The following is an 11923-nucleotide window of genomic DNA, read 5'->3' on the forward strand; positions in this document are numbered from 1 at the left end:
TAGCAAGAAAAAAATATGAAATTTGTGGAAGGTACTTTGTTGTTGGGGGAGGGGTATTTCTTTCCCCGCTCGTATTAAGTTAGAGCATCTCTTTTTCATAGCTAAGGTCTATTCAAATAGCCCGCCACTGTATTTTTATTATTTTATTAACATGAACAAATAAATATCTACACAAAAATCTTTAAAAAAATTAACAGATCGGAAGAAAAACACATTTGACGGCAATAATGCACGGCAATATGATAACTTTTAATATACATTGTAGTTTCAGTTTCAAGGCATTACCAAAGGAAATTAAAGGTCTTTGAAGACAATGCTGGACTTTGTGTCCGTTTTGATGCATTTCAATATTACCGATTGTTTTATGCCTTTTTAAAGTTTAACTCATTCCTCGGAAGGGCTTGTGAATGGTTTGAAATGTAGCTAGACGGAGAAACCGACACTTTTACAAAAGTAACTGTTCTAGAGGGCGGCTTGGTTGCTCAAGCCCCCCCCCCCCCAAAAAAAAATGCTAGTCACATGTAGGTAATGAATGGAAGAACTATAAGCCCCAAAGATTCTTCTAGAACCATGAGCTGCTCATGGTTGATCGATGTACATATATTTGTAATTGTATATTTGGGGGCTCATGTCAGATGTGTGATTATTTCATACATATGTTTGTAGTTTTTTGTCTTTATATTGTATTTATTGCTGTATTTTGTGTTTATCGCTGTATTTTGTGTTTATCGCTGTATTTTGTGATATCTCGAATTCATATATGCTCAATAATATAAATAATATAAATTATAATATTCGGGGAACTTTTTATACAAAGCCACCATGGGCCTTTCCTATGTTCTCCAATTTCATTTTAAACTATTGTAATAATTGACCATTCCTTGTATGTATATATACTTGTATGTTTATTTGCATTTGCTGTGTTTTTTATGGAAATGAAATAAATAAACGAACTTGAACTTGAACTTCATTTATTTAAAAAGAGGCAATGGCAGGGGGGGGGGGGGAGATTGAAAAATATTATCAACAATGAAGAAGTTGAATTAGCAGAGGGGGTAACAGGGAGAGAAGGGGTGGAAAAGAGAGATAGAGAGATGAGAAAGTGTGTGTGTGTGTGAGAGAGAGAGAGAGAGAGAGGGGAGGGGCAGGGTGGAGAGGGTAGGGTTGAGAGATGGAATGAAAGATGAAGGAGCCAGAACTTCAAGAGAAACACAGTGTGTGAGCAGGATGGGAGAAATTGCACATAGGGAGTGAGAGGAAGGGTTTAGTATATAGGGGAGAATTGAGGATAGGGCAAAAGGGGGGGGGGGGGTGGGGTGGGAAGGGAGGAGCAGGACTTTGTTCCTTACACCAGTAAAATAACCTCAAGATTTGTTTAAGTTTTTTTTTTATACAAGTGAATAACATGTACAATTGACATATAAATTATGTTTATGTACTTTAAGTTTACTTTGTTGCTCAGTTATATATACTGCAAATGTTTTTTTTTGTTTAATCATGTTTATGTATAAGGCATTAATATTGAAAACGTTTATTTATTTTATTCAATTGTATGTTGTTCTTATTTGTATTCTGTTTGGAGGAATAAAACAAAATTACTATGTTTGTCTGTACATAAGGTTGAAGAGGTCACTCCACACATGAAACAGAGTCTACACCAACTGCAAACAGACCAAATTGTCTGTTGTCTGTCTAGTGTCCGTCTCGTTGGTGTGACCGTATCAATCATCATCGAAGCCACTTCTACACAAATCAAGAAAGCAGAACAAGTACTGTAAATTTAGAATCATTTATATCATTCAAATTATATACATGAACATTGGCATGAGAAACAAATTGTTAACATCATCCACTACAATAAAATAAATACATTCCAAACAATAAAGACAATCCAAAAATATCCAAGTAACCAGGCGGAAGTAGTTCCTATCAACCAGTTGCGACTTTCGAGAAAAGTTTGTGCCACTAGCATCATTATTGCAGGTTATAAGATATCATTGGAGTCTTGTGCAATGTTTGAAATGTTCAACTTAAGGGTATAGCTCTTGTAATGGAATAGAGTGAAAGAGAGAGAGAGGGCTAGATAAAGAGAGAGAGAGAGAGAGAGAGAGAGAGATACATACATACATGTATAATTATTGTCAATATAAAGACAATTTAGTAGCACAACATTTCAGGTAAGAATTTGCAGAGAAACTTCTTATTAACAGGAACAAGCTACACATTTTAAGCACCTAAATTAACACTCCACAAAGAAACATGAGGCAAAAGGGCATTGGTAGGAGAAACTCTAATGCACTAAAGCATTAGGAAATCCCTGCAAGTGCCTTTCTGCTGGCACATAGCAAATTATACAGTCAACTGAGTCCAGCACACAACACTAAAAAGTAATTTCTACATACCGGTATTGCTTAAAAATATCAACAAGACACGATTCACATAAACATAAGTGTTCATATCATTATTCCATCTCAGCTATGTTCGTCTATAAACTCATATATTTCCTCATGAAGCCATATTGTAATTTATATCTGGTAACCTCTCAGATACATCAAGACAGTTGGGAATCAAGTCACTAGGAATGGAAATGCATATCAAAGCAATTTTGGAGGTTGAAAGTAGGCGTATATTTTCTAACCAATGTCACTAGTGATTACCCATGTTAGAGAGAATTTAGTTATGTACCCCCCCCCCCCCCCCCCCCCCCATCCCCCATTTTTTTTGGAATTCTTCCGTGCTTGCTTTTAGCACAAAGGGTGTTTAATATGCACTGGAGAAAAGAAGTGATCGCATCTGTTCACCAAACCAAGGAGATATAATCTGGCATTTAGATACTGCACTGAATTCTACATTCAAGTACTATGTGTGCTGTAAGAACAACGTGTTGAATTAGATGTGTGAGATTATCATAACATAAAATGTTAGGAGTCATCAATGCCAAGCAGTTTAGATAACTACATGTAATACAATACACACTGGAAAATTTGTCATTCATGAGAATCATTATATAACACTTGAACATTAACACAGTTCAATGACACATCCAAATCCAAAAGGCTTTTGCCTGTAATTTACCCACTTTGTTGTCTGCACTTTAGACATCTTCCTCAGATGAGTATTTGCTAAATAACAGTAGGCTGTCAATTTTGCAATCACCAGAAAATACTTCTGTTTTGCTACTACACATCTGAGAAAGGGTTATGAGTGCTTAGCGACATAGAAACTGTGTTTAACAGGTATATATACATGTAGACACGATATACCTTTAGGATGTGTCATATATCTATATTTCAATGATTCCATTCCATCTTGATGAATTTTGTGACCAATAACATTGCCATTTTAAGTAGATTCTGGGCACTACATAATCCAAACATACATATTGAAATATGATTTCAGTGATATTCTCCTATTCTTCAAAGTGCACGATTGGTACTTAGCACAAGATGGTTAGACCTTTCCAATTTATTGGACAATTTTGTACATTATCTTTGAAATTCTCAAAATTGATACACAATGTTTAGCACATACACATTTACTGTGAGTAGAACTTTGCGACTCAATGATTTATTACCTTTCCAAGCTTGACAATTGACCTCATTTGCATTCAAGAATACAGAGCAGCACATAATTTATTCGTAATTTGCATCCCCTTTCATTATTTCAACCTGACCTTTAATTTATAACATCATGAACTTATTACTTTGGAACAGAGACACTGACAAAAATAACATCACTTAAAATTATGGCACCATGGTTCATTTATTATGAGTCTACAAATCAAAAATTCTCTCTCTCTACCTATCTCTATAGGGCAGCGATGCATTTTTGAAGATGACCTGAAAGTTCCAATTGCCTTAAACTTCCAACATCATGAACTTACTTTAGAACAGATATTGACACAAATCTAATCGCATAACATAATTCTGGCACCATGCTTAATTTATTATGAGTTTACAAATGAAATAATTCTCTCTCTCGCTCTCTCTTACTCTACAGGACAGCAGGAATTGTATTTTGGGACGTTGATGGAAAGGGAAAAAGAAAATTACAGTTCTTTCTTGGAAGAATAGGGGCCTGTGGAATGCTCGTCAGGCACGTCTTCCGCGAGGTTTCCTTTCTTGTAGAATCCCAGCTCCTCGGTCATCATGGCATTCAGCTCTGCTCGCTTCATCTTGGACAGGTCAATCCTCTATACACGATGGGATGGAATGGAGGAGGGGGAGGGAGAGGAGAGAGAGAAGAAAAAAGGGGAGAGGGAAACCGGTCACATTAATTTGTATACTGACATCATTTCTTCATGACTTTTGCCTGCTAAAACATTTGCTTGTCAGACTGCACATGTAGATACATTCTTAATAATGACATACGTGGTATAATCTTTTATTAGAAAAGACAAGGTATTGTGAGTTAAAAATGGTTTTTACATAATTACAGGCTGAATAACTGAATTCTATAGTGAATGTAAACAAATCTGACACTTTTTTATTTTTATTGAGAAAATACTTTTAATCTTTTGAGAGAATAATGTGTTTGCTTTGGTGAAACATACATATAAGTGAGACAAAAAAGAATTGTAGCTTAAACTATTTTCCCCATTTCTACTTCTTGGTAATCCTAAACTAAACAAAATAGTTCAAAGCAAATTCAAAGCAAATACAAAGCAAAATATTATTTTGGAACATGCAACTATAAAACAAATATTGCTATAAATACACATCATCTGAGATTTCAACATCTGTTTACATCTACATTTTCATGGGATCCTTATCAATGAAGTGTTTGTTTATATATTCTGTAAGTTGTGTGCAGATGTATAACCCAATCAGATGCAAGTGATGAACCTCAGAATTGTATCTGACATATAGGCAAGACTGTGTCAATAAATTGGTCTAATGGTCAACTCTTTGGTCTTGCCATGATTTGCCTAACGTTTGCCTAATTATATGCCTATACAAAGATCCAGGGTCGATCAAAGGGTCACATCCAGAGACACATCTTTAAGATTGTAATGTCAACTCTAGGAATATTGCAGTCATTTTATGCATTGAAGACGCAGAGTTTTCATTTTGAATGGGTAAAGGTTGATATATACAATCAATTACATATACAAGCTGTATATGAAGTAGAGCATATGATCCAAATAATTTAATCCCTCAAAATTCTTACAAGCACATTTTCTTTTTTTTTTTTGGGGGGGGGGGGGGGGGGGGAGTAGAGGGCATTGACTAAAACCCAAAAATATCTGGCAAGCAAAAACAAAAAAAGACACCCCACCCCAAGGGCCTTGTTTCATAAAACTTGTTACCAATAACAAATGCTGAATTTCTATGACAAATCTGCTCTCAGCCATTCAAATGCCATGATTTCAGTAGCTTATAACAATCCTTGTAACTTGTTATTAATAACCAGTTTTATGAAACAGGGCCCAGAGCCCCTACACTCACCCGCACTATGTTGCCCGACTCATCGAGAAGCAACAGATCAGGATTGGCCCCAGGCACTGGCTTGAAGTTTACATTATGGCTGGATGCAGATAGGTTAAGGCTCAAAACAATATCATCAAAATACATGCACTTACTTACTTTCAACTTAAAAGTATAGACCAGTTCTGGTCATGTGATTGCATTGTGAAAGAAACGTTGTGGAATAGATCAGAAAGGGTTGAGCATCTAGCATATAAGTATTGTTGTGTTCCGCAAGGTTCTGGAATCATCAAAATGATAAGAAATTGGGCCCAGTCTTGGTAAAGTTACACAGAAAGATGTATATGGGACTACGCAATATCTATCCAGGCCCGATAGCTATGATAATTTACCAAATATTATAGTAGGCGGTTTCCTGGCAAAATTTGTACCATTACGTATTAGTCAAAACGTTCACATGATTGGTAATAAGAACTTCCATTTCATTTTTTGAGGGGGGGGGGGGGTTTCCAAAACTTGTCTATACCTTTAATACTGTACTTACTTTCAAATTAAATCAGAAAAATGTATACAATCACAAATAGAAGACCACATTTCAATGGTTTCATCAAACTGATCACAGACAAAGAAAGTAATAACTACCATAGGATCTTAGAAGTAAAGGCAACGGCAAGGATAAACACTAAACAAAATCAAACAAATTGGGATAGAATACCTTTATGAAGTGCTAACGAGGTCCATTCATGCAATAAAAGACTTTCACAAGCTGCACAAATTTCATGTTGTGATTCAGTTGATTTTGTGGCATATGTAGCTTTTGTGAATCTGGGCCCAGCTTTATAAAACTTGTTATCAATAACAAATACAACATTTCTGTGACAAAATTTGCTCTCAGCCAATCAAATGCCATGATTCCAGTAGCTTATAACAGTTTTTGTAAATTGTTATTGATACTGAAACAGGGTACTGAACCAATTGCAGAATCCATGAACACTCCCGGGGGTGTTTCACAAAGATCCTAAGTAGAACTTATCTCTAAGTTGGACTTAAAAATTATGGACAGCCATTGGAGTCTTAAAATGAAATATATTCAAAAGCAGAAATTCAAGTATTTTAGACTTTTTATAAATTCCACATCCAGAACATGAAATCTCCTTGATGATAAAAAATATGAATGATTTGAATAAACAATAAATGCCTTTTAAAATAACTTTTACAAAATATTTTCATAGATGCTAATGGCTTTCCATAATTTTTAAGTCCAACTTAGAGTTAAGTTCGATTTAGAATCTTTGTGAAACACCCCCTGGTTCTACAGTACTTTAAATAGTAAATCATTACCTGTACAGCTACAGTTATTCCTGTCAAAGGAAGTGCTCATTAAAAGACAAAACACAAAACTACTAAGGCCCATACAGAGGTTAAACTTCGGCAGATTTCTTTTATGACGACGTAAAGCGTAATATGCTTCAAATTTCTGAATCTTTTAACAGAGCTCATTGAATATATGCAAGAGTCATTTGTTGAGCACAGTTGCCATTCATTGCACATGTGAACCTTTTTTTGCTGCTGTTTATCGCGCCAAATCTGAACAAGTCTTTACCATTGTTGCTGGTGCTACTGCTGCTACTACCACTACCACTACTACTACTACTACTACTACTACTACTACTACTACTACTTCTACTACTTCTTCTACTACTACTACTACTACTACTACTACTACTACTACTACTACTACTACTACTAGGCGTTGTGTAATCCAGCTAAAAAGTGGAAGTTACAAACTGATTCAGCCGAGGACGCAGGTTCGAAACTGAGTCACGTCTTTCGGATGGTGACGTTTAAAGGTCGGTCCCAGACGTAAATAATCATATCTGATTGATACACGTCTGTAAAAACCCAATACACACACACACACACACACTACTACTACTACTACTACTACTACTACTACTACTACTACTACTACTTCTACTACTTCTACTACTACTACTACTACTACTACTACTATTACTTCTTCTTCTACTACTATTACAACATGTATTTTTACCACATGTACTACTACTACTCTTAAAATCACCACAATCACTACCAATACATCACCATGATATAGTATGATTATGCTACTTCAGTAACATTCTGAAAACCTTTCAGTACACAACCTAGGTTAAGCAGACATAATAATAATAATAATAATAGGAATTTCTATAGCACCATCTATCTAGACAATTCTATTCCGAGGCACATTTATTATTACCCTGGCTTTAGCCTAGCAGCCGTTTATACAGCGCTCCAGCATTTCAAGGAATTAATTCCTGCCAGGTACCCATTTACATCACCTGGGATGAGTGTGGCAAATGTAGATCAATGTCTTGCCAAAGGACATTAGTGCTGCGGCGGGACTCGGACCGCGGACCTTGCGATCGACAGTCCGGCGACGTATCCACTCGACCACGACACCTCTACATGATGTACACATCCGTATTAAGGATACAAGAAATGGAGGTCTTCATAGATGAAAGCTTTGGCCTCGGGCCATCTCTTTAAACATCATCCTGTACAACTCTGTTTAAGAATGATATTCAAAAAGGTTCCCATAATACGAGGATATTCCACCTTTCACTTCATTTCACGATGCAAATTTATGAACTACATGCAGTGCTGTAGCTTGCAACCCAAAATATTCTTCTGATCTGACTTGACAACTTCTACCTCTTCAATATACCACTGGATTCATGGAACTTTAGGTTTGTCGGTCTGCAAAAGGGACACACTGTCTTTCATCTTATTTTGTTGGCTGCATCCTTTACCTCCAGTCTGGTGATAGACTTCGCAAGTCTGAGTCCAGAGGGTGTTTCTCAAAGATCCTAAGTGAAACTTAAGTCTAAGTTAGACATAACATTATAGAGAGCCATTCGTAGCCTTAAAATAAAATATACCGGTAGTCAAAGCAAAAATTGAAGTATTTTAGACACTTCATAAATTCCACATCAAGAACATGAAATCTCCTTGATAATAGAAAATATGAATGATTTGAATCAACATTTTATGCCTTTTAAAATAACTTTTACAGAATATTTTCAAAGATGCTAATGGCTTTCCATAATTGTTAAGTCCAACTTAAAGATAAGTTCAACTTAGGATCTTTGTAAAACACCCTCTGTTTGGGTTCCAAGCTACAACACTAAGTAGTATCAATATGCCTCAATGCACTCTAAAAATGCATGACGTTCATGAAAATTTGTTAAGAGTCATAACCCCGCCCCCCCCCCCCACTCCGAGAACAGACGGACCCCATGCATGTTACCAAAATGCCCGGTAAAGGGGTACTTTTCGTGCGACAAAGTCCGGCCCGAGAATTGTACAAAAAGGGGTGTATTAATTTTCACCCGGAGATTTCTTTAAAAAGGGGGTGTTTTTTTCTTTTTTCTCTTATCTCTTTGGACTCCTGAGAAATTATTCCGGATTTAGGGGGGTACATTGAGCATTTTTCATGATTTAGGGGGGTCTCCAAGGCAGGAAAAGCCTGTGAAAGGGGGGTTCGGAAATGTTGGCAGTCCTCAGATAGGGGGTGCTTTAAAAAAGAGGGAACAAGCATATGCGTACCCTAAATAACACAGAGTGGGGGGGGGGGGGGGGGGGGGGGGCCAGGGTCATAACTCATAACATATGTTAATGTACCAAGATGCAACTACATTTATTGTTTAATGTTTGTGCATGCATTACAGCCAGTGCCCTATGTCCTGTCATGAACATTACAAAGTCTTGTAGTTTTAGTAAATTTTATGCCCCATACTCTACTTGTCACATTTCTCTGACTTTTCATTAATGGCACATACAATGCTGGCAATGGAGTGGAGTATCGAGAACAATTGTTTGATTTGATTTGATTTGATTTATCGGTTTCTGCATCTTTTTTTCATCATACATTTTCATGAACATAATCTGGTTTGATACAATATTTTAAGTGTATCTAATTTTATACAAATAAACGAAATTAAACAAATTCCTGCTTCACACCGAGCCGGATGACAAATTGGTTTTTGTTCCCTTTTAATTCTGTTATTCTCGTCTCACATACATTCAGTGATTTCTATTTGAAAGTAAATGTATTATTATTTAATCTATGAACAATATCACACAGTGGAAGAAACGATTACAGTATAATAGTCTATGGTGAATAATGTCCTTTCTCCGTCAACCAGTTAACATGAACATTTTAAACACTAGACAGCTTAACAGTAGATTAGAGGTTTGAGCTGAAAGGATACTAATAAGGGATGTCCTCATTGATGAATTGCTTCACTTCTGGAAGCTTATTCAAACGTCACCCAGTGCAGCTCTGGAAAATGAAAGGTAAGATACAAACTTTACAGAAACATGGCGATTTCATGATTGGTTTTAAGTAACAGTAGCTGTCGGCAGAATACCAATAATGGCTTGTAATTGAGACAGGGGGTAGGGAATGGGCTACAGCTCCCAATTTCTTTTAGTGGACACATTTTGCAATGCTGATAGATATGAAAATATCTAATCCCATATGCTACCCCCTCCCCCAGCCCCCCCCACCACTTTAAAAGAGTTACGTTCTGCTGCCCTTGTAAAAGTACCTTCATTCAGGGTTACGGAGTATACATTTTTTTTTCAAAAAAAAATTGAGGGGGGGTTTAACCCTCAAAACATCCCCCCCCCTGCATACGCGTCTGCCGTTCATTTTAATTGTAATTACTGTATGTACATGTATACAGGCATCTGTATGGTTTGGTTTGTTTGTATTATCAGGGCACTATCTCTTTGATGGACCACCCTGATCAAAGATGCGGAATAATTCAAAGAAATACAGGTAAATAAATAAATGAATGAAAAACTAAGTAGGCCTACGTAGTTAATAATTAAGTACCAAAAGTGACAAGAAGATAGACCTGGAAGTATTCTTCTAGAAAAGGTAAAGAATAAAGGCTAAAGCCTATAAGCCTATAATTTTGTATAAAGATAATAAATAAAAACATGCTCATGTCAGCATACTGCATGCTACTTGCTTAGCCTATTTATTAGCTAGATCTAGTCTGATGATAGATTTGTCGAACCAACATCATGCTTTTCAGACAATTACCTCTCCCATGCAGAGAATGGATGGCATCGGGATCTGACGAAGGGTCGAATTACATGTAGATCTAGATCTACATCATAGTTTTCATACATGCTATTTTGTTATCCCTTTGTTTGTGTTTGTGCAGGGTCTGGGAGAGAGGTCGAGAATGGGTGATTTCAAGTTCGGTGTCGAAAGCTGGTGCATGTTGTTGACGTTATGAAAACACCGAAACCAGCCACAAACACCAAACTTGAAGTCATGCTGGTGTTGAGGTCGGCCTCTGAAAATATGATGCATTTTCGCTAGACCTCTAGGGTGTTTAATATCGTCTGCCTAGCTGAACTACCATCATTATGCTCGCGCTCGCAATCCGTGTTGACGTTTTACATCAATGTAATTTTCCCATTCACTAGATCTAAGCATGCTAAGACCTAACGCCCCTACCCTATCTATTTTGTTAATCATGGTAATTGGCATTTATAATCGATAATTACCTCTACTCTGGCACTCATCACTTGCCCATCACCCTCAGCTGATACATGAATGCCTGCAAGGAAAACAATTCCTAAGATTGCGGCGAAGAGCCGCTCTTTCGCCATGTTGCTTGTCGTTGATCAATTCACAGCACACAGAATTAATTCAGAAATGACGTCGTGTCGCGTCGCGTCGACTGGTACTGAATGGGTGTAGTGCGCCAGGGTCGCGGCAGGGTGACACGTCAGTGTACCTGACTGGTCAGCTAGCTCAGCTCAGCCGCGACCTGCTTAGGGTGTAGACAAACTGACAAAATAAAAAGATAAAAATCACAGCAGGATATACATATTAAAGCCACAATTATAGGCAGGATCCTGATATTTAAGCCTATCTCAATAAATCATATTAAGCGTATCTCCTTCGAACAATCGTAACCGTTCAATAAATAACAGCTTATGATTAATTTTATGTTACAGATATATATTTACAGATATGTAGTTACGAAAATAACATTGAAAAAAAAAACTTAGTCAATATAATGGGAAGGAATGTATTACATGTTTTCCTAGCATGAAACAAGCGTCGCAATAAAAGCAATGCAAATTAGAAAATAATTCTAACATCAATCAATAAGTTAATAAATTAACAGGGCAGAGGCACTCATATTTCATTGGACTTTAATAATAAGTCTTATAAAAATCTCTTTTCATTACCAGCTCTTTTTACATGCCTGCTGCCAATATTTCCCAAAAATTCATTGAAAAAATAAACTTTTACGTTTGTTATAAAATCATCGGATTTGTGAGAATAAACATACGGTAGGTCTATTCTCAGTACTTTTACGAATACAAAACAAATAAACAAACAGATACGTCCATTTGGGGGATGACTGAAGACTAACTGATTGTTCCTTCTATTTTCTTCTTCT

General features: G+C 36.6%; 1 long non-coding RNA gene across 2 annotated transcripts; it reads right to left on the bottom strand.

Moving 5' to 3' along the window:
* Positions 1-1772: 1772 nt before the first annotated feature.
* LOC100892345 lies at positions 1773-11277 on the bottom strand. 2 transcript variants are annotated; one of them, XR_004065234.1, is made up of 5 exons: positions 11016-11277; positions 9701-9771; positions 5448-5526; positions 3857-4192; positions 1773-3673 (listed from the first exon to the last, which is right to left on the bottom strand). It is a non-coding gene; the product is annotated as a selenoprotein M (long non-coding RNA). The 2 variants fall into 2 exon arrangements; XR_143609.3 differs by having other exon boundaries at positions 1773-4192.
* Positions 11278-11923: the final 646 nt, after the last annotated feature.

Source organism: Strongylocentrotus purpuratus, unplaced genomic scaffold (assembly GCF_000002235.5).
Source record: "Strongylocentrotus purpuratus isolate Spur 01 unplaced genomic scaffold, Spur_5.0 spur5_scaffold_2, whole genome shotgun sequence".
Taxonomy (NCBI): domain Eukaryota; kingdom Metazoa; phylum Echinodermata; class Echinoidea; order Camarodonta; family Strongylocentrotidae; genus Strongylocentrotus; species Strongylocentrotus purpuratus.